The sequence below is a fragment of the Pleurodeles waltl genome, chromosome 4_2 (assembly GCF_031143425.1).
Source record: "Pleurodeles waltl isolate 20211129_DDA chromosome 4_2, aPleWal1.hap1.20221129, whole genome shotgun sequence".
NCBI lineage: Eukaryota > Metazoa > Chordata > Amphibia > Caudata > Salamandridae > Pleurodeles > Pleurodeles waltl.
This window is the reverse complement of record NC_090443.1, coordinates 1049934697-1049958581: the sequence shown is the minus strand read 5'-3', so window position 1 is coordinate 1049958581 and position 23885 is coordinate 1049934697. Positions and strand designations below refer to the sequence as shown.

The window sequence follows — 23885 nt, the reverse complement described above, 5'->3', positions numbered from 1 at the left end:
AGTGGTCTCTCTATCCTACCCAGACCCTACTACAGTCCCTAAAGTGAGCCCAGCTACACCCTTGGACTGACCACTGTTAGTAATCGCACCACCACGCTATCACTAGGGGCACTAGAAGTAGAAGTGGGGTTGGTAGTGGTGGTTGGTTTGGTGCCTTTCTTAAGGCAGGAGCTGTCTCCTGGCCAAGGCCTTTGTTTTTACAGATTTAGCACCAAGGCTTTTTGAAGTTAGAGGAAGAGGATTTGCCTCCACCCCCAGAGGCATTTTCTGGGTCTTATGAAGACTCATTTGATTTTTCTCTGTCCCCACCCTTGTCCTGATGCTTACGTGATTCCTTCTTTTTGTAGTCACCCCCTTTGTGAGTTTTCCTACTCACCCTGGTGCGGACCCACTTGTCTGCGGTCTTTCCCAATTCTTGGGGAGAGGTCAGATCAGGGTCCACAAGCTAGTGATGCAACAAGTCAGACACACACTTATTCAAGATGTGCTCTCTCAAGATTAGTTTGTACAAGCCCTGATAATCACTGACTTTGCGTCCATGCAACCAGCCTTCCAGATCCTTTACAGAATAGTCCACAAAATCTACCCAATCTTGGGAGGACTCTTTCCTTGTCTCTCTGAACTGGATTCTGTATTGTTCAGCAGTTAGACCAAACCCATCTAAAAATGCTGTCTTTAGAACTGTGTGGTTGCCTGCATTCTCTTCTCTGACAGTCAGGAAACTGTCCATATCCTTGTCAGAGAAGGAGAGCCTCAAAATTGCTGCCCACTGCTTTTGGGGGACCCTCTGCACTTTCCAGGCCCTCTCCAAAGCAGTGGACCACTTGTAAGTGTCATCCCCCACTTTGTAAGGGGGGACTACTTGTTAAAGATTCTGAAATCAAAAGAGTCCTCCCTGCCTCCAGTGTCCCTGGAACTAATACTGCTGCCACCGTGGGGTGCTACCCCTAAACCCTGCCTCTCTCTCCACTGCCAAGGCCTCCCTATCAAGGGCCAGCTGTTGTTGCTGCAGCCTCAGCCTGGCCTCCTCCAGTCTCAGCTGTCTGAGCTCCCTATCTAGGGAATCCTCACCTGAAGTTGAGCAGTGGGTCCCCTCGGAGACTGAGGAGACATGAGATGATCTGCTGCTATTCTTTGAAACCCCCTCAACCAACCTTCTAGGAACAAAGGTGGGCCTACTTGTTTGACCCCCCTTTCCACTACCAGTAGTGCTCCTAACAGGACCGCGAGTGCTTCTAGGTCCCCTCTGATCCTCCCAGGGCACCTCCTGACCCTCCTCAGTATCTAAGTCTCCTCTCTCTAGAACCAGTAGATCAGATTCTACTTATTCCTCCTCCTGGCTACCGGTATGGTCCTGGTCATCTTGGAGGAGCAGGCGTAGAAGCAGACTTTAAAGCAAGTGGCAAACCCTTTAAAGCTCGCTGGCGGGGCAGTGCCCATTCCTGGGGGAGGTGTAACACCTCTGCCCAGGAAGGGCTTTGTTTTCTGAACCTAGAAAGGAAGGGCTCTTGCCCTAGGGTTCCAGAATCTTGTCTGGTGGTGGCAGACTGATTGTGACCGGCCAGCAACCATGCCAGGGTTAGTTAGCTTTTGCATGGGCAACTCTAAGGTGGCCCCTGGGTACATATTGCAATAAATCCAATACTACTGGTACCATTTTGGATTAATTGTCCTGAGTTGTGTGATACCAAACAAGCCAGGGTACAGAGTAGCCATCATGTGGCTGTGAAACTCGTACTGACCAGTGTCCAGCACATGCATTTAAAATAGCTGCTCTGTTCACTCACTATGTCCCAGGTTTGGCAAGAACACAGTAGGGGCATATTGCTCAGGCATCTATGAAGTATTCTGCACCATGCCTCAGGGCTGGAAGGCCTGCCAGAGGGGCATCTTACCTGTATTGCATGCAGTGTGTAGTGGACAGGGCACACAGGCAGTGTGCCATGTCAAGTTTGCATTTTGGGATTGCCTCAGAACACTCAGCCTGCAATGGCAGTGCTGGGTGCACTTGGATGCAGGGTCCCTGAGGATGACGCAATCTGTGTTGCTTTCCTCAGGGGCCTCCCCTTAGTACCCCATGCCCTGGGTACCCCTGTACCATTTAGTAGTCACTTATAGTGCAAGCTGAAGGTGGTGACGATGCATCACAACAGTTTTGGGAAAGAGATCTGCTCCAGGGAAACTGGTTAGCAGGAGCCCCGGGCACTAACAACTTTGAGACTACATCAAATACCAGGCAATTGTGGGGGCCTAACCATGTCAAGAGAGGCCCTTTCGGACACGGGGTAAGTGCCATCAGAAGGAAGCTATCTGACCATCCGCCCTATTTAGAATGGTTGGTCAGATGGCTTTTTTTCATTTTTGACTGTCCGGAACTGCCAGATATTTCCTGGCGGTGAGGAACGGTAAAAAAAAAAAAAAAAAACAAAGAGAGAGAAACAAAAATTACCCCTACACCATAGAAACAAACTTCTGTGGGGGGGGGGGGGGGGTAATTTGTGTTTTTTTTTTCCCCAAAAAGAAATTCCTGCATGGGAGTTTGTTTCTGGAAAACAAAAAAGCTTTCAGAAAATTTGATGGCCAGCCGTTGGGTTTCACTGAGCCATCCCTTAACTTTTGCCTACATTGACAAAGAACCGCCATGACGGCAGTTCCTGCCACCGTATAGATGTCCACTGGGCTGGCGGACACGGCTAGGTTTGATGGGCGGAGTAAAGCCTCTCCCTCTCTGCCTTTCCGCCCTCTTCTACATCTTAAATGAGGCCCTCTGTCTAGAGTGGCTCAGCGGGGAAACACTGTGTCCTGGGGGACTGCAAGTGGTTATACTATTTGCAAACATGAGACCTTTTAGATGTTTCATTGCCAGTAGAATTCCGGGAAAATGGACACTGGCCTAGCTTTCCAAGCCTACGACTGCCAATGTTGGTCAGTTCTAAAAACTTTGCATTCATTCTAGGAATCCTTCTAAGGGTACAGATTTTATACTTTGTTTTTTTTGGGGGGGTGAACAAGTCAACTAAGGGGCATATTTACATAGAAGTGCCACAGTGCAGCAAGCAAAGTTGCCGCACTTCATTGCGTCACCGAAGAGAGCAGAACGGTGCCATATCTTTAAAGAAATGGCGCAGTCCTGCTCTCTCCACTCGCTGGTGGACATTGGGCTGCCCTAGCACCAACGCAAGCACTCTTGTGCCCAGTCGCGGCTTGGGTGACACTGAGGGGGCAGGGCGACACGAAGGGAGGGAGGTGGGATTAAATGAAAAATAAAAAAAATCTACTTACCTGTGTTGCTGCCTTCACCTCCGCGCTGCTCTTCTCCTCCGTGGCTCAAGCACAGGCTCCCAGCCTGCCCTGCACCAATCCTGACGCTGCTCAAAGCAGCATCAGGATTGGCTGGGAGCGCCCAGCCAGGGCGCTCCCAGGCAGACTGGGAGCTTGTGCAGGCTCTCTCCAGCCCAGCAACTGTGTTGCTAGGCTGGAGAGAGCCCAGTGCGCATGTGCGTTTGGCCGGCTTGAGACGGCCGGCCAAACAGACATGCGCTGTTACCCCGAGGCCCCGCCCCTTTTCCACAAACACAATAATAAAGTTCATTATTGTTTTTGTGGGAAAGGATTGCAGCTGATGCTGCTGGCGAGGGGCGTGGGCGCGACACTTCTCCACCCCCATGTCGTAGCGGCCCCTGCCGGTGCCATAGCGCAAGGTTGTCTGTGCTATGGTCAGGGTAGTTCTTGGCAGGGAGGAACCTTGATGCACAGAAAGTGTCCCCTGAGGCTTTTTCAGCTTTGTATGTCTGTTGCAGAACATGAGGAAATGACGAGGAGAAATGAAGATACATTTCCTCGTTACGCCCGCCTTGGGCAGGTGCACAATTGTAGAGCAAATCCACGTCTACAACTGTTTGGAAATATGGATTTACGTCAAAGTCCATTGGAGGTGATGCACTCAAACCCCCATGCACTGTGCATGGCATGCCTGCCTGACACAAACTAACACATGGTAGTGCTATGTGTTGCATTGCATTACTTTTTCTTACAAAGCAGCGCAAATGGTGATTTGCGCAGTTTTGTATGTATCAAAAAGGATTTTGCATCAGGCTGTGTCAAAAGTGACGCAACCCTGATTTATCATCTTTGTAAATCTAGGCAAAAATATAGACAAGTTCCTGATCCAAAAAATTAGCAAGTCAAACCCCCTTAGTGATATCAACATGACAAGAAAACCCGAAACAGACCGAATCAGGCTCCCAGACGAGACAACAAAGCCAAGAATGTATTTATTTGGGGGGTGTCACACACTCCAAACAGCCCCCTGGCCGCCCTCTTTCTGTCCCTTGCTCCGTCTAGAGTTTGGTGTGATTTGGGTTCTGTTTGGGGCCCCACATGGGGCGCCACTGTTGGTGTGTATTCCAGACTCAGGCCAGACAGGAGAAAGTAACTCATTGATCGTCCAGTTTCCTGCTGATGGTCAGTTGCGGCTGCAGATGATGTGTGATTCCCGCCTCCCCAAACCCCAAGAGGAAGGCGGAAGATGGGTGCCTTGGTGTTCTTCCAGCAGAGGTCCACCTCGTTGGTTTAGGAGGTCAATGCACCTGCTGCAGAGAGTCCGCCCCACAACATGTGAGCGGCTAGAGCTGCAGGAAGGAGACTTGGGGTCGAGGGTGAGGTGTGACAGAGAGACCGACAGGGCTGTGGCGTGAAGCCCGTCCTCAGTGCGACCTGCGCGTGCTGTTTTGTTTAATCCACGTTGCACAGCTCCAGTGGTCCAAGTGGGAGGGGTCTGAGGGGCACAACGTCGCCATACTTGTTTTCATATTAAGGGAAACAGTTCCCCTGCTGAAATGCAAATGTAGCGGGTGCTTGGAAGCTGGTATGGGTTTGGGCAACAGAATCACTGGAAGTTGCCTGATGGCACAGATGTATGGGTACTCTCAGCGCCTCCTGTCACAGGCTGGGTCTTCGTAGCACTAAACGTACACGAGTCACTCGTCTGCACTGCACCTGCCGGGGTGGAGGGCTGTGGCCCTCGGTTACACACAGGCCCCTGCAGTGCCTTAGCTCACAGAGGTCCCATAATGTCCCACAGTGCATCACTTTATAGGCAGGTACCTGAAGGAGAAAGACTCAACAAGGTACAGAATACTTTGGGGTGATTTAGCCCCGCCCCAGTGCAAGCAGCTCCACAGCTCCCATACCTCTAAATGCACTTGGGGCCCGCGTAGCTCAGTCAGTGCTTAATTTGTAAATAACAAGGTGCTGGTGCTCAAAGCTCTTCTCTTAAAAGAATTAAATGTGCGAACACGAATACTGAGACAGCGTAATCCCGAAGCCATCTCGGGCCTCTTTAATCCTAATCCATTGAAAACCACTCCCTGCCCCTTCAGCTCACTCTTGCAGCTTTCTGCTTTCTCCCTTTGTGACGCTTTTTCGATTTTCTCTTCCCCCGTCTTTCCCAAACGTGTCTTTTGCTCGCAGCAAACGCTTGAGGCAGAAGAATAAGCCCCGGCCCTAAAAAATAAGTGCAGGTGCCCCGCACCGGAAACAACAACCACAAATTAAGCACTGAGCTCAGTGTGTTACCGCACCTGCTGCGGAGATCTATCGCAGACTTCTGGTCTGCCTCGGACCCCCTCACCCCGACCCCGGGGTGCTGCTGACTGAGCTGAATGTAACCACAGACCCCACCCGCCTCTCCAGACCGGTGGGGGCTGGGCAGGAAGGGAGGCCGGTCTCAGTCAGTGCAGGGGGCTGTGGTTAAAAGGGAGATCAGGGGTGTCGGTGTCTGGGGCTGGCTGATAAGGCAGAGCTGCAGACACGTGGTCGCCGGAGCCCCGACAGCAGAGGAGGAGCTGCCGAGGAGAAGAGAGGCGTCAGTGGGTGCGCTGCTCCTCGGAGGGAGCCAGGGCTTGTGGGTGCCCCAGCAGCAGAGAGGAGGAGGTGATACCCCACCTGGAGCCTGAGGGGTACAGAGGTGAGGAGGCGGTGATACCCCAACCTGCAGCCTGAGGGGTATAGAGGTGAGGAGGCGGTGATACCCCCACCCGGAGCCTGAGGGGTACAGAGAGGAGGTGACACTCCACCCGGAGCCTGAGGGGTACAGAGAGGAGGTGACACTCCACCCGGAGCATGAGGGGTACAGAGAGGGGGTACAGAGAGGGGGTGACATTCCACCCGGAGCCTGAGGGGTACAGAGAGGGGGTAACACTCCACCCGGAGCCTGAGGGGTACAGAGAGGGGGTACAGAGGTGAGGAGGCGGTGATACCCCACCCGGAGCCTGAGGGGTACAGAGAGGGGGTACAGAGGTGAGGAGGCGGTGATACCCCACCCGGAGCCTGAGGGGTACAGAGAGGGGGTGACACTCCACCCGGAGCATGAGGGGTACAGAGAGGGGGTGACATTCCACCCGGAGCCTGAGGGGTACAGAGAGGGGGTGACATTCCACCCGGAGCCTGAGGGGTACAGAGAGGGGGTAACACTCCACCCGGAGCCTGAGGGGTACAGAGAGGGGGTACAGAGGTGAGGAGGCGGTGATACCCCACCCGGAGCCTGAGGGGTACAGAGAGGGTGACACTCCACCCGGAGCCTGAGTGGGTACGGGGGGGGGGGGGGGGGTGTGTGGAGGCGGTGATACCCCACCCTGAATCTGAGGAGTACAGAGAGGGGGTGTGGAGGCGGTAATACCCCACTCGGAGCCTGAGGTGGTACGGGGGGTGACGAGGTGGTGATACCTCACCCGGAGCCAGAGGGTTTACAGAGAGGGGGTGATACCTCACCCGGAGCCTGGGGCGGGGGGTACAGAGGTGAGGAGGCGGGTCAGACTCCCGGTTGGGGGGGGGGGGGTGTTACCTCTGTTCCTTGCGGAGAATTGGAGGGGGGGGGGGGTGCAGAAGGAAGGATGAGATCTATGGGAAGGGAAGAAAGGAAAGGTTTGGGTGGAGTAAAGAAAATGTAAACACATCCAGCCCCAATACAGACACCGGAAGTGGCGTCACCAGTGGTGCCCTCATGCCATGGGATAGTCCTCGCTTAAAAGGCCAAGAGCACAGTTTACAGAAACCGTAAATTAACATCATCTCTACAGCTGAGGGTCACTTTTTTGTTCTTACCTTTTATAAGTGACGTGTCATCCAGACACCTGGAGTCTAACAGCCTGGAAGTGGCTGACGGGGGGGGGGGGGGCTCTGTTCCTGACACGTGCGGGGCTCGGGAATTGCGTTTTTAATCTGCTTTGCGTGAATAAACACAGCGCGCTCGTTGAACTTGTTGTGAAGGTTATTTGTGTCTCCAGAGCACAAAGCGCCTCGTGTTTATTGGTAATCCAACAATTGAAGGGTTAATCGTGTGACGCTATCTCCCCCCGGGGCTAAGAGATTGAACCCTAACCCCCTACTGGGTCACCCCACAAATAAAGGGGCACTGCTAGTGGGTGGGTTGTGCACACACACCCGGTGTTTACAGTGCAGGGGCAAAGGGGACACTTCTACACACACAACATAAGTCGAATTCAGTGACGGGGTGGGGGCTGCAGTGTCGCAAAATTAGCCGGGGGGGTTTGAGGTAAAGTGGAGCTGGGGTGTGGGTGAGCAGGGAGGGGGGTGCGAAGGTCTGTCATGCTGAATAGCCGCCCTCCTCTGACCCCCCCACCCCCTAGTAATAGGATTACTACCTCCCACCGACCCCCCGAAATTCCAGTATCTGCAGAATAAATTCATAACTAGACTTCTGTACCTCGGAGCCTCAAAATACACCCCCCCCCCCTGCAATGGGCAGGGTTGCCCCAGACACACTGTGTTGTAAAGGTCAGTGGGCATTTGAGAAGGCGCCTCGCAGCGCTACCATTGGCCAGAGCCTGATCGGATTAGGGGTTAAAGATGCTTGTGACTGGCGTGGTCTTAAACCCCCCCCCCCCCCCCCCCCCCCCGCACCGACCAGACACCCTGAGACAAGTGCATCGAGGTTAGTAAGGGGGGGCACAGCCTCCCTTATGAAAAAAGTGCATTGAGTCAGGGGACTGTTGAGCAGTTTGATGGGATTTAAAGGCCACTTTAATGAAAGGAAGTGGGGGGCGCACAGGACCCCGCCCAGCACACCCCGAGAGGCAGTAGAATGAGAAGCAGATGGAGGGGATGTACAGCTCACTTTAATAACGGATTGGACAGCCTGCCACGCCCCCACCGGAAATGGTTTCACCCTGAGTGAGCGCCAAAGCCCCCCCACCCATCCGTCCTCTCCCCCCAGGAATGTACTGTGCAATGCACGCCAGTGCACGGAGGCAAAGCAAGGGCAGGGTCCGGGGGGAGGGGGCAAGGGGTGTGAGCTGGTGGGGCCGGTGTGGTCCAGTAGGGGGAGAGCTGGTGGGGCCGGTGTGGTCCAGTAGGGGGAGAGCTGGTGGGGCCGGTGTGGTCCAGTAGGGGGAGAGCTGGTGGGGCCGGTGTGGTCCAGTAGGGGGAGAGCTGGTGGGGCCGGTGTGGTCCAGTAGGGGGAGAGCTGGTGGGGCCGGTGTGGTCCAGTAGGGGGGAGAGCTGGTGGGGCCGGTGTGGTCCAGTAGGGGGAGAGCTGGTGGGGCCGGTGTGGTCCAGTAGGGGGAGAGCTGGTGGGGCCGGTGTGGTCCAGTAGGGGGAGAGCTGGTGGGGCCGGTGTGGTCCAGTAGGGGGAGAGCTGGTGGGGCCGGTGTGGTCCAGTAGGGGGAGAGCTGGTGGGGCCGGTGTGGTCCAGTAGGGGGAGAGCTGGTGGGGCCGGTGTGGTCCAGTAGGGGGAGAGCTGGTGGGGCCGGTGTGGTCCAGTAGGGGGAGAGCTGGTGGGGCCGGTGTGGTCCAGTAGGGGGAGAGCTGGTGGGGCCGGTGTGGTCCAGTAGGGGGAGAGCTGGTGGGGCCGGTGTGGTCCAGTAGGGTGTGAGCTGGTGGGGCCGGTGTGGTCCAGTAGGGGGAGAGCTGGTGGGGCCGGTGTGGTCCAGTAGGGGGAGAGCTGGTGGGGCCGGTGTGGTCCAGTAGGGGGAGAGCTGGTGGGGCCGGTGTGGTCCAGTAGGGGGAGAGCTGGTGGGGCCGGTGTGGTCCAGTAGGGGGAGAGCTGGTGGGGCCGGTGTGGTCCAGTAGGGGGAGAGCTGGTGGGGCCGGTGTGGTCCAGTAGGGGGAGAGCTGGTGGGGCCGGTGTGGTCCAGTAGGGTGTGAGCTGGTGGGGCCGGTGTGGTCCAGTAGGGGGAGAGCTGGTGGGGCCGGTGTGGTCCAGTAGGGGAGAGCTGGTGGGGCCGGTGTGGTCCAGTAGGGGGAGAGCTGGTGGGGCCGGTGTGGTCCAGTAGGGGGAGAGCTGGTGGGGGGCCAGGAGACCATGGTCCAGCGTACGGGGTGGAGAGCTGGGGATCGGGGGCAGCAGGTAGGAGGGATCATTTAGTGTACAGCGCTTCGCTGCCTGTTGCTAGGTTGGCGCTATAGAAATAGCGCACATATATTCATACAGTGTACGCGCGCCGGTGGGTGGGGGGGTGGTGGCCCAGTGAACAGCGGAGAGGGTCCAGTAGCAATGAGAGATGGTGCAATGGAGAGGTGAGGTGGTCGAGGGTGGAAGGTGGCCCGGTGAGGTGGTCTGTGGAGGGAGGGAGGTGCACTCTGTAGGAGAGGTGGCCCGGTGGGGAGGTGAGGTGGTCTGTGGAGGGAGGGAGGTACACTGTGTAGAAGAGGTGGTCAGTGGGGAGGGGAGGTGGTCCAGTGAGGAGGTGAGGTGGTCTGTGGAGGGAGGGAGGTGCACTGTGTAGGAGAGTTGGTCAGTGGGGAGGGGAGGTGGTCCAGTGAGGAGGTGAGGTGGTCTGTGGAGGGAGGGAGGTGCACTGTGTAGGAGAGTTGGTCAGTGGGGAGGTGAGGTGGTCCAGTGAGGAGGTGAGGTGGTCTGTGGAGGGAGGAGCACTGTGTAGGAGAGGTGGTCCAGTGGGGAGGTGAGGTGGTCCGGTGGGGAGGTGAGATTTTATTTTATGCGTTTTTATATAGCGCGGACTTTACCCGAAGGTGTCAGAGCGCTTCACAATAGGCAAAGTAAAGATACAAAAGAAGAAGAATTACAAGTGAGCCTGTTACAAAGACAAACGTTACATTACATGAGGCAATAGTGATAAATGTGCACGTATCAAGAGCAAAAAAATACACGAGGTAGCAAACGATACGTTACGAAAGGAAAAAGTGACGTGTGCAGGTTACAAGAGCAAATAAAGTACGAGTAGAGGTAATAAAAAATTGCAATAAATGGTAGACACTCAAAACACTAAAACAATAGTTACGTTACATGAGGCAGTGGTGGCCGTTGTGCATGTATCAAAAGCAAACAAGATATAAGAGGTAGCAAATGATACGTTGTAAAAGGAAAGGTGCCGTGTGCATGTTACAAACGAGTACAAAATACAGGTAGAGGTAAAATACTGCACTAAATGGCAGACACTCAAAACACAAAACACCCTGGGAAGGCACTTCTATAGGCGTGGAGAACAGAATATCCTATAATGGAAGGACTTCCTTCAGAAAACAGAGGGCTTGAATTAAATTTGGAAGTGTCTTTGAAGGAGGAGAGCTTTGAGGTCAGTTTTGAAGGCCTGGGAAGAGGTGGTGGTCCGAAGCTGAGGCGGAAGTGAGTTCCAGATTCTCACCACGTTGCCTGAAAAGGATTGGGCCATCGATCTTTCCTTCTTGAAAATAGGAGGTTCAAGTAATAACTTTTCGTGATGGTCTGGAGCCCCCAGAGAGTTTCAGTTTATTCACCAGGTAGCGAGGGGAGGAGGAGTGCAAGGCTTTGTGGGTGATACATGCAGTTTTGTAGATAGATCTTGCCTCTATGGGAAGCCAACGGAGGGTGGATAACATGGGTGTGATGTGGTCGCTTCTTTTGGCCCCATATATGAAACGAGCTGCTGAATGGAGAATAGACTTCAGGGGGGAAAGGTGGGAATTGGGAAGGCCAGTAAGAAGAGAGTTGCAGTAGTCCAATCTAGAGAGAACCAGCGATTGGACCAGGGTTTTAAGGTCGTGCTCCGGGAAGAAGCGACAAATCCCCCAAAGAAGGCGCAGTTGGTGTCGAGCAGACTTTGCAATGGAGTCGATGTGGGAGAGTAGATTGAGTTTTTTGTCGAGTATGACACCAAGGGATTTTGCGCTCTCGACAATGATGGGCTTATTGTTCATTAGATTGATCTGATCCATCCATGATTGCACTGGGGGATGAGAAAGTGAGGAGGAGAGGAGAAGGAATTCTGTTTTGGAGGGATTCAGGATCAGTTGATGAGTTAACATCCAGTTTTGAATGGAGTTGAGAGTCGAGCTAAGGAAGGAGAGATCGTGAGTGGAGGCCACCTTAAGGTAGATCTGAGTGTCATCCGCATATAGATGATCTGGATCCCGGATTTACTCAGGAGATTTCCCAACGGTTCTAAATAGAGATTGAACAGTGTGGGTGCAAGTATGGAGCCTTGAGGGAGGTCTCTATTGAGGGAGGTAAGTGCACTGTGTATATGAGAGGTGGTCAGGGGGGAGGTGAGGTGGTCTATGGAGGAAGGGAGGTACACTGTGTTGAAGAGGTGGTCAGTGGGGAGGTGAGGTGGTCTATTGAGGGAGGTAGGTGCACTGTGTATAGGAGAGGTGGTCAGTGGGGAGGTGAGGTGGTCTGTGGAGAGAGGGAGGTGCACTGTGTAGGAGAGGTGGCCCAGTGGGTAGGAGAGGTGGTCTATTGAGGGAAGGAGGTGCACTCTGTAGGGGAGGTGGCCCAGCGAGAAGGTGAGGTGGTCTATGGAGGTAGGGAGGTGCACTGTGTAGGAGAGGTGGTCAGTGGGGAGGTGAGGTGGCCCGGTGAGGTGGTCTGTGGAGGGAGGGAGGTGCACTGTGTAGGAGAGGTGGTCAGTGGGGAGGTGAGGTGGCCCAGTGAGGAGGTGAGGTGGTCTGTGGAGGGAGGGAGGTGCACTGTGTAGGAGAGGTGGTCAGTGGGGAGGTGAGATGGCCCGGTGAGGTGGTCTGTGGAGGGAGGGAGGTGCACTGTGTAGGAGAGGTGGTCAGTGGGGAGGTGAGGTGGCCCAGTGAGGAGGTGAGGTGGTCTGTGGAGGGAGGGAGGTGCACTGTGTAGGAGAGGTGGTCAGTGGTGAGGTGGTTCAGTGAGGAGGTGAGGTGGTCTGTGGAGGGAGGGAGGTGCACTGTGTAGGAGAGGTGGTAAGTGGGGAGGTGAGGTGGTCTGTGGAGGGAGGGAGGTGCACTGTGTAGGAGAGGTGGTAAGTGGGGAGGTGAGGTGGTCAGTGGGGCTGATCCTGGCTTCCACTTGATCAAAATCTTTCTGACAACATATTTCCTTTTGTCAAATTCTATTCATGTTTAGCATCACCTGGTCTGTCTACTCCTTTGGTACCCAGGGTGCGCGTCCAGACCCCCTCCGCATCACACTCTGGCCTCTGTGTCCCACTGTTGACAAGACCTTGTCAAGCCCCACAGTCCAGGGGTCACCAGGTAGAGCGGTCACTACTTCAGTGGCCACTGCACCTACAGCAGAGTTTTAAAATGCATTTCCCCTCAATACAATGTAGTTCTCACATAGCTCCATAAAGTGTCTCAATTCCATTTCCTTCTCTAGAGCAGCTGTGCTAGTGTGTCTTCAGTCCTCTGTTCACCACACCTGATCAGTGTGCCCTTGCGGTGCCTTGTATGAGATGCTGTTGTCCAAGAAAGATGGCGGAAGTCTTTGCAACATTCAAGGCTTGTCCTCAGTAGCGGCTGCTACCAGCATGAGAGAAGCGCAGGGATTGGTCTGAGTGGGTAGAAGAGCCGCTCAGGGAGTGAGTGAGTGAGACACTGCGCTTGATCTCCACCTGGCTGTGCAACACAGTCGGATGGAGAGTTCCAAGTGCGCATGTCAGATTAGCTGGCCTCAGATGGCCAGCCAAACTGACATGTGCACTTGGAAGTGTAGGGTGGCTGGCCCTGACCTCACTAAGTGGAAAAATAAAGGGATAATAAAATACTTTTATTATCCCTTTATTTTTCTGCTTTCAGCAGCATTGCGACGCTCCTCTGCCATAGCAGAGGGTCCGTCCCTGCTTGTCCTGCCTTCAGCATTCACCGGTGCCTTCCATCGTTTTGTAACTCATTTGTATTGTCACATCCGGACATTACTTACAGTAGGGAACATTAATCCACTTAGAGGCTGGTGCTAGGATGGTGGCATTAGATAGATGATGCTGTATAATTCTAGAGGCTGGTGCTAGGATGGTGGCATTAGATGTATAATTCTAGAGGCCGGTGCTGGGATGGTGGCATTAGATGACGTATAATTCTAGAGGCTGGTGCTAGGATGGTGGCATTAGATGACGTATAATTCTAGAGGCTGGTGCTAGGATGGTGGCATTAGATGACGTTGTATAATTCTAGAGGCTGTTGCTAGGATGGTGGCATTAGATGACGCTGTATAATACTAGAGGCTGGTGCTGGGATGGTGGCATTAGATGATGTATAATTCTAGGGGCCGGTGCTAGGATGGTGGCATTAAATGACGCTGTATAATACTAGAGGCTGGTGCTAGGATGGTGGCATTAGATGACGCTGTATAATTCTAGAGGCCGGTGCTAGGATGGTGGCATTAGATGTTGTTGTATCATTCTAGAGGCTTGTGCTAGGATGGGGATGGTGGCATTAGATGATGGATAATTCTAGAGGCTGGTGCTAGGATGGGGATGGTGGCATTAGATGACGTTGTATAATTCTAGAGGCTGGTGCTGGGATGGTGGCATTAGATGACGTTGTATAATTCTAGAGGCTGGTGCTGGGATGGTGGCATTAGATGACGTATAATTCTAGAGGCCGGTGCTAGGATGGTGGCATTAGATGATGTATAATTCTAGGGGCTGGTGCTGGGATGGTGGCATTAGATGACGTTGTATAATTCTAGGGGCTGGTGCTAGGATGGTGGCATTAGATGTCGTATAATTCTAGGGGCTGGTGCTAGGATGGTGGCATTAGATGACGTTGTATAATTCTAGAGGCTGGTGCTAGGATGGGGATGGTGGCATTAGATGACCTTGTATAATTCTAGAGGCTGGTGATAGTATGGTGGCATTAGATGACGTTGTATAATTCTAGAGGCTGGTGCTAGGATGGTGGCATTAGATGACGTATAATTCTAGAGGCCGGTGCTAGGATGGTGGCATTAGATGACGTATAATTCTAGAGGCTGGTGCTAGGATGGTGGCATTAGATGTCGTATAATTCTAGGGGCTGGTGCTAGGATGGTGGCATTAGATGACGTTGTATAATTCTAGAGGCTGGTGATAGTATGGTGGCATTAGATGACGTATAATTCTAGAGGCCGGTGCTAGGATGGTGGCATTAGATGACGTATAATTCTAGAGGCCGGTGCTAGGATGGTGGCATTAGATGATGTATAATTCTAGGGGCTGGTGCTGGGATGGTGGCATTAGATGACGTTGTATAATTCTAGGGGTCGGTGCTAGGATGGTGGCATTAGATGTTGTATAATTCTAGGGGCTGGTGCTAGGATGGTGGCATTAGATGTCGTATAATTCTAGGGGCTGGTGCTAGGATGGTGGCATTAGATGACGTATAATTCTAGAGGCCGGTGCTAGGATGGTGGCATTAGATGTCGTATAATTCTAGAGGCCGGTGCTAGGATGGTGGCATTAGATGACGTATAATTCTAGAGGCTGGTGCTAGGATGGTGGCATTAGATGTCGTATAATTCTAGGGGCTGGTGCTAGGATGGTGGCATTAGATGACGTTGTATAATTCTAGAGGCTGGTGATAGTATGGTGGCATTAGATGACGTATAATTCTAGAGGCTGGTGCTAGGATGGTGGCATTAGATGTCGTATAATTCTAGGGGCTGGTGCTAGGATGGTGGCATTAGATGACGTTGTATAATTCTAGAGGCTGGTGATAGTATGGTGGCATTAGATGACGTATAATTCTAGAGGCCGGTGCTAGGATGGTGGCATTAGATGACGTTGTATAATTCTAGAGGCTGGTGATAGTATGGTGGCATTAGATGACGTATAATTCTAGAGGCTGGTGCTAGGATGGTGGCATTAGATGTCGTATAATTCTAGGGGCTGGTGCTAGGATGGTGGCATTAGATGACGTTGTATAATTCTAGAGGCTGGTGATAGTATGGTGGCATTAGATGACGTATAATTCTAGGGGCTGGTGCTAGGATGGTGGCATTAGATGTCGTATAATTCTAGGGGCTGGTGCTGGGATGGTGGCATTAGATGACGTTGTATAATTCTAGGGGCTGGTGCTAGGATGGTGGCATTAGATGTTGTATAATTCTAGGGGCCGGTGCTAGGATGGTGGCATTAGATGACGTTGTATAATTCTGTATTGTAATTCGTCAATGCGTTGATACCTTTGCTCGCCGACTGTGATTTCCTTAGTGAAATAGACTATAAAGGGATGCATTTTTGGAGGCGAACCATTGATTGTCCTTGACTGCCCAACTTTAGAGGCAGAACCCATCTTGCTTTGGACTCAGAACATCTTTGATTTGATTTCGTCTTTTATGTTTGCATTTAACAGAGCCACATGCTAATTCCTTACACTGATTATTATGCATTTTTAATGGAATAATTTTTGTCTGCTGTATTGCACCTTGAATTATTTCAATTAAACTTCATGGTTTTCTTTTTACTTCTGACTTCAAGGGACATTGTTTCCTCGAAATGCCATTTATTGATCTTGTATTTAGGTGCCGTTTAGGGACACATTTTCTGATGCATACTTGAGGTTTGACACCGTTCCCAATCCTGCCTAGGTGCTTTATATGGCAAGATGACGTCAATCAGAGTTTAACGCAGTGGTTAGTTTAGAAAACAATACGTACCGGGCCCATGTCAGGATGACTAACCATCGCCCCCGGCAGTGCTGCTGGAGACAGATTAACACAACTACGAACCAACTCACTCCTACAAGTATGCCGGTTCAGAATATTCCAGCTCCCCAGAGCCATAGGAATGGCTTGGGCGGCAGGCATTAGTAATTTGTAATGTGTATTGTAGTTATAAACAACTTTTGTTGTGCTCATCTCTAAATTAGACAAACAGTGCCACCATGTGGCAAGCTGTCATAAGTGCCAGTGTTGACAGTTCATTGCTGGTGCCGAGCACCGGAAACCACCGGCTCAAATTAAGCACTGGTTTACTGTACAGACTTTCAAGTAATTAACCCTGACTTCTACTCTCTGTTGACTTCAGTTAAAGTCAAGTCTGAATAATGAGTTTTCTGAAGTGTTATAGCTTGGTTTGGGGATGAAGGCTTTCGAGGGTCTAGGACTTTGAATGCCCATGGTCTTCCTCCCTGTTTCATCATCTTCACTGAACCTTTGTGGACAAATGTTCAAATATTATTTATTTAGGTCTTTGGTATAACACATTAAGGCTGTGCACATAGGATCACAATTCGCTTTGCATAGCTTTTCAGAGAATGAACAGTGAACATGCAAAAAATGTCATAAGAACAGTGGTTCAGTCATCGGAAAGAGTTGTCTCCTTGTAGGGCAGGCTCGAGGAGACCTGGTACAACAGGTGTGGACACATAGATCCATTAAGGAGACTGAGGGCCAGATGTATCGAGCATTTTTGCGGTCGCAAACGGCCAGATTCAGTGAATCGGGCAGTTTTCGACTGCAAAAATGCATTTTGTTATGTATGAATTCCAAACTGTGCTTCGGTAACATGTTACCAAATCACAATTTGGAATTATGAATACATACCTATTCGGTATTAGGAAGGGGCATGTTTAGGGCATCCTTTTCTAATACCAAATCGAAGAACATTCCTAATGTTGATACATCTGGCCCTGAGCGAAGCGCTCTGGTTGATGAGTAGCGCTGTTCAGATTCTGCAGGTGCGCAGGGGCTTCGACCTGAAACGGGTTATGGATCATCGACAACACCTGCCATTTCATCCTGGCGTTGACAAGAAGCCAGCGGACAGTTTTATAGTGTGTCCCACAGATGCCTGATAGATAGGTTTGTAGTTGCGATTTCCTAATTGCAAAATGTATGATTCACAATTCGGAAATCACAAACACTCCTGTACCAATGTGTCTCTGATACATTTTGAAATTCCCAGTGAGTTGCCAATAGACCTACCTCATCAGTATCTATGAGGTAGGTCGCATTTTGTGACCCACTGGGAATTGCTAAAACCACGGGGATGGTGGCCTGCTGGGGTCAGCAGACCACCATGTCTGTAATTGCTTTTTCAATAAAGATTTCATTTTTTAAATGCAGCCCATTTTTCTTAAAGGAAAACTGAATGTGTTTCAAAAATAAAAATGAAAAGTTTTCTTATTTTTTTAAGAGCAGGCAGTGATCTATGATACCACTGCCTGCTCTTAACACATGTTTGCGCCCTCATTAACAAAGGGAGTAGGGTCCCTTGGGGACCCTTGCCCATTTTTGAATGGGTTATTACCAACTTGAAGTTGGCGGTAAATTGCGAATGTTTTGTGTAGGAAGTGGGCTCTGTATATACATATATGTGTGTATTCATGTGTGTGTGTGTGTGTGTGTATATATATATATATGTATATATATGTAGGAAGTTGGCTCTGTATATACTATCTCAAAGTGAGAGACAGTGTGCACAGAGTCCAAGGGTTCCCCTTAGAGGTTGATAGTGGCAAAATTAGATAATTCTAATGCTCTATTTTGTGGTAGTGTGGTCGAGCAGTAGGCTTATCAGAGGGTAGTGTTTAGCATTTGTTGTACACACACAGGCAATAAATGAGGAACACACACACAAAGACTTAACTCCAGGCCAATAGTTTTTAAATGGAAAAATATATTTTATTAATTTATTTTAGAACCACAAGATTCAAGATTTGAAGTAAATACATAAAATGTAAGGTACTCCACACAGGTAAGTAAGGAACTTTGAATTAAAGCAGTAGTACACACAGTATAGGTTAAAATGGCAATAAGCAATTTTAAAAGTGGACACAGTGCAAAAATCAACAGTTCCTGGGTGAGATAAGTATGGTTAAGTTTCTGCTGTAAGTAAAGCACTTACACAGTCAGTCTCCTGGGCAAAGACAGCCCACCGTTGGGGGTTCAAGGCAACCCCAAAGTCACCGCACCAGCAACATAGGGCCGGTCAGGTGCAGAGGTCAGAGGAGGGCCCAAAACACATAGGCACCTATGGAGAACAGGGGTGCTCCGGTTCTGATCTGCTGGCAGAAAAGGACCCGCATCCTCGGGGAGCAGAACAGGGGGGTTTTGTAGAGCACTGGGGGGTACACAAACAGGCACACAAAACACACCCTCAGTGGCACAGGGGCGGCCGGGTGCAGTGTACAAAGTTGGCATTGGGTTTGCTATAGAAAGCAATGGAGGGACCCGGGGGTCACTTAGGCGATGCAGGCAGGGCACAGGGGTGCTTCCCGGGCCAGCCACCGACTGGGCTAGGATGAGGGCCGCCTGCTGTTCCCTCCTGCACTGGAGGTTGGTTCCTTTCGGTCCTGGGGCTGCGGGTGCAGTGCTTGGTCCAGGAGTCGGGTTCTTACCAGACAGTCGCGGTCAGGGGGAGCCTCTGGATCCTCTTTGTAGGTGTCGCTGTGGGGGAGTAGGGGAGTCGTCTCAGGTTACTCTCGCCGTCACCTGGGAGTCCTCTCTGCAGTGTTGGTTCTCTGTAGCTTGAGCAGGGGGTGTCGGGTGCAGAGTGTGAAGTCTCACGCTTCCGGCGGGAAGTGTGAGTTCTTTAAAAGTTGCTTCTTTGTTGCAAAGATGTTGCTGTTGGTGAACAGCGGCACTGTTCAGGGAGTTTCTTGATCCTTCAGTTTCAGGGAAGTCCTCTGAGTCCTCAGAGGTCGCTGGTCCCTGTCGGATGTTTCGCTGTGCAGGTTCTTTGAGTCTGGAGACAGGCCGATAGGGCTGGGGCCAAGTCAGTTGTCGTCTCTGCAGGGCTTTCAGGTCAGCAGTCCTTCTTTGTGTAGGTTGCAGGAATCTGATTTTCTGGGTTCTGGGTCGCCCCTAAATACTAAATTTGGGGAGGTGTTTAGGTCAGGAGGGCAGTAGCTAATGGCTACTGTCCTGGAGGGTGGTTACACCCTCTTTGTGCCTTCTCCCTGAGGGGAGAGGGGCACATCCCTAATTCTATTGGGGGATTCCTCCAGTCTCCAGATGGAGGATTTCTAAAGGCAGGGGTCACCTCAGCTCAGGACACCTTAGGAGCTGTCCTGACTGGTGGGTGACTCCTTGTTTTTTCTCATTATCTCCTCCAGCCTTGCTGCCAAAAGTGGGGGCAGTGGCTGGAGGGGCAGACTTCTCCACTAGCTGGGATGTCCTGGGGCGCTGTAACAAAAGGCATGAGCCTTTGAGGCTCACCCCCAGGTGTTACAGTTCCTGCAGGGGGAGGTGAGAAGCACCTCCACCCGCTACAGGCTTTGTTCCTGGCCACAGAGTGACAAAGGCACTCTCCCCAGGTGGCCAGAAACTCGTCTGGTTGTGGCAGGCTGGCAGAAACTGGTCAGCCGAGCACTAGGAGTCGGACTGGTATTCAGTGGGCATCTCTAAGATGCCCTCTGGGTGTATCGTACAATAAATCCCACACTGGCATCAGTGTGCATTTATTGTGCTGAGAAGTTTGATACCAATCTTCCCAGATTTCAGTGTAGCCTTTATGGAACTGTGGAGTTCGTGTTTGACACTCCCAGACCATATACTCTTATGGCTAGCCTGTACTTACAATGTCAAAGGTTTTGCTTAGACACAGTAGGGGCATAGTGCTCATGCACATATGCCCTCACCTGTGGTATAGTGCACCCTGCCTTAGGGCTGTAAGGCCTGCTAGAGGGGTGACTTATCTATGCCATAGGCAGTGTGAGGTTGGCATGGCACCCAGAGGGGAGTGCCATGTCGACTTGGTCATTTTCTCCCCACCAGCACACACAAGCTGGCAAGCAGTGTGTCTGTGCTGAGTGAGGGGTCCCTAGGGTAGCATAAGACGTGCTGCAGCCCTTAGAGACCTTCCCTGGCATCAGGACCCTTGGTACCATGGGTACCAGTTACAAGGGACTTACCTGGATGCCAGGGTGTGCAATTGTGGAAACAAAGGTACAGTTTTGGGAAAGAACACTGGTGCTGGGGCCTGGTTAGCAGGGTCCCAGCACACTTTCAGTCATAACTGGCATCAACAAAAGGCAAAAAGTCAGGGGGTAACCATGCCAAGGAGGCATTTCCTTACATTTTGTTACCGTTTTTCGGATGCAAATCACTCTTTTATATAACAGTGCGATTCAGTACGTGGAAGGTACATCCTTAACACTCTGCTTGCTGATGCGCAAACCCTATTTGGTTGCATCTACGCATTTGTGGTGCGAAGCGTGGGTCCGTGTGAGATTGGACAAGAGTGGTTTCGTGGCCATGTTCAGAACCTCAATCAGCTGTGTGAAGGCGCTTCAATGATATGGGACAAGGGAGGCTTTTCTTATAAGAGATTAACACATTTTAGCAGTTTCGGAATCTGAGCTTGAGTCAGTACTCAGTGTTGTTGGGGGAGCAGCGATCACTATTTTGAGATTCTGTTATGAATATTTGCGATACATAGTAAATATTCAGCCCACCATATTGCGTGCTGCCTAAACCTACATGTCCCCTACCTCAACAGTTTTTTATTAATTAATATTTGTGTGACTATTGTTTCTTGACTGTAATGGTAACCATTTGAGTTTTTCGTATTAAATGTTATTTAATTTATTGACTATATCCAACTGCCACATTAACCTTAACACTATCTTTGTAGTAATTATTTATTTTAAATGTGTCCTTACCTTACCAATAACCTTAAAACATAATTGTAATGACAAGAATTTCAAATAATTTATTAGCCTTAAAGTAAACCTGTTACAAACTGGAAATTTTACAAAACTACATTTAAATTAGGTGTATTAACCATAGTTTAATAATAAACATAACTATAAATTAATGTAAAATTTAATTAAAATAATTCATTTTAACTTATACTAATTCTAAAAATGTATTACATTAAAAAAGTATTTTTAAATAAATATTCCGAACTAATCACATAAGTACCAATAATCCTTAATTTCCATTTGGAAAATAAAATCGAATAATTCTCTATAACCTTTACGTAATCCTTAATTAACATTAAAATAAAGCAATGTATACCCTTAGCCTAAACCATGGGTCCTTAACTCATTTCTATTACTAAACGTAACCACTGATTTATAGCAATTTACATATTTATCCTTCCCTTTTTTATTTAAACAAGTATGACACTGACCTTTCTGTTGCTTACTCTTAAATAAATGTTCTTGTACTTGCCTAAGGTGATGCTGTGGCCCTCTCTGTCGTGTTCATCACTGTACTCATTCTATTGCTGTGGTGTCATACATGTTGTACAGCTAATTAGGCATACATGTGTGTTTCCTTCCGAGCACCTTGGCTGTGACATGTTTTAAAACATCAAGCCCCTGCCCTCCTCGGCTGTATCTCCTTTGAGTTTAAAGCCCCTTCACTTCCCAGGAGTGGATGTTGTCAGTTCCCAGAAGCCCCTGCGCCGTGATGGGTTGTTTGCTGGATGGGCTGATTGACAGGACAGAGTTTCTTTTCTCTCTCTTTATCTGTTTTACTTCACTTGCACTGATGCCCAGGAGGAGGCGGGGGTGTGAGGGGAAGACTGATGTCCAAATATTCACTCCACACTCCCAAAAATAATCCTGCCTGCAATCGTCTGGAAAATATGTGAAAATCTGCAGGAATATTTTCAAGCCTCTGAGGGCGCAAAAGAAAAAAAATATACGTGGAAAACCAAAGACATCTATGAAATGAGAATAAACATCTATTGATAACCTCCCTGTGCTATGATGCCAGGTTCTACACACGCACACACACACACCCCTCCCAGTTTCATGATGCCAGGTTCTCAATTACATGAACATACCTCTAGCCTCACTGTTCCATGACGACAGGTTCTTGACACGTGTACACACATCTCTAGCCTCCCTGTTCCAGTTCCATGATGCCAGGTTCTTGACATGTACACGCACCTCTAACCTGCCTGTTCCATGATGCCATGTTCTCGACACATGTACACCCACCTCTAGCCTCCCTGTTCCTTGATGCCATGTTCTCGACACATGTACACGCACCTCTAGCCTCCCTGGTCCATGATGCCATGTTCTAAGCATATGTACACGCACCTCTAGACTCCCTGTTCCATGATGCCATGTTCTCGGCACATGTACACACACCTCTAGCCTCCCTGTTTCTTGATGCCATGTTCTAAGCACATGTACACCCACCTCTAACCTGCCTGTTCCATGATGCCATGTTCTCGACACATGTACATCCACCTCTAGCCTCCCTGGTCCTTGATGCCATGTTCTCGACACATGTACACGCACCTCTAGCCTCCCTGGTCCATGATGCCATGTTCTAAGCATATGTACACGCACCTCTAGACTCCCTGTTCCATGATGCCATGTTCTCGGCACATGTACACACACCTCTAGCCTCCCTGTTTCTTGATGCCATGTTCTAAGCACATGTACACCCACCTCTAACCTCCCTGTTCCTTGATGCCATGTTCTCGACACATGTACACGCACCTCTAACCTGCCTGTTCCATGATGCCATGTTCTCGACACATGTACACACACCTCTAGCCTCCCTGTTCCTTGATGCCATGTTCTAAGCACATGTACACCCACCTCTAGCCTCCCTGTTCCTTGATGCCATGTTCTCGACACATGTACACGCACCTCTAACCTGCCTGTTCCATGATGCCATGTTCTCGACACATGTACACACACCTCTAGCCTCCCTGTTCCTTGATGCCATGTTCTAAGCACATGTACACCCACCTCTAGCCTCCCTGTTCCTTGATGCCATGTTCTCGACACATGTACACGCACCTCTAACCTCCCTGTTCCCTGATGCCAGGTTCTCGGCACATGTACATGCACCTCTAACCTCCCTGTTCCCTGATGCCAGGTTCTCGGCACATGTACACGCACCTCTAACCTCCCTGTTTCCTGATGCCAGATTCTTCGCTCCCACACACACATCTGTGTAGCCTCTCTGTGCAATGTTGCCATGTTTCTCCCTCACACACATCTCTGTACCCTCCCTCTGCCAGGATGCCAGCCTCTCAGACCCTCACACTCCTTGTGGCAGCCCTCTTGTTGTGTGTGCACCCTTTGAGCACACCTGTGCCTACCACATGCAGTTGTAGTGGGTAGAGGGGTGCCTGTGACGTTGGGCTGTGTGAGAAGGAAATAGTTGATTGAATAAATAGACATATTGTTAAATTACAGGGATACAGTTTCAAGGGAAGAGATTAAAGCAATCCTGGAAGTGACTTAGAGGAGGAAATAAACTCTGGAGGCTTGCAGGAGGTAGGGAAAAGGAGGGTCATTCAAAAGAAGTAAAGGATGGGGAAATCAAAAGTTTACGTCAAGGTCAATTTTTCATGCAGGGTTTTAGGAACATAGCAGGCGGAGGTCTTTAAAGAGCGTCTACAGTGACTGTGTGATGTGGTCTCAGCAGGCCTCTCGGTTGGCCAGCTCCCCATCCCTCCTTAAGATCCACCCTGCACCATTAAACTGTTTTTAATTGGCACATTTAGTAGTAATGATGAATTTTCATTACATTGTAATATTAACATCACCCCATCCCTTACAATGTTGCATCTTTCATGTTTAAGAGCTGTAAGCATTCAGTGTGCTTTATAGTGGAAAAAACCCAAACTTTCTTCAGTCATGGTAGTAACTCATCCACTTTTCAGTGTATCAGTTCAGGGTGAAACATTCAGTGTAACGCCTGTTGACGCCCTTTTTTGCTGCTGCATATATTCATTTACTTTGATTCTTCTGAATGCCTTCAATCTTGGCTGGGAAGA

General features: G+C 50.3%; 1 protein-coding gene across 10 annotated transcripts in view; it reads left to right on the top strand.

Annotated features, from left to right (window-relative positions):
* The window catches only part of LOC138293717 (equilibrative nucleobase transporter 1-like), a 383365-nt gene that overhangs the window by 239442 nt on the left and 120038 nt on the right, over positions 1-23885 (top strand). For 2 of the 10 annotated variants that reach the window (XR_011203090.1, XM_069233045.1), the window contains exon 1: positions 5723-6014. The exons of 6 other annotated variants lie outside the window; for them this stretch is intronic. The gene's annotated coding sequence lies outside the window, so the exon portion shown is untranslated. Of the gene's footprint in view, positions 1-5722; positions 6015-23885 lie in introns of those variants that run through there. 2 more of the 10 variants (XR_011203089.1, XM_069233044.1) reach the window with 1 other exon arrangement.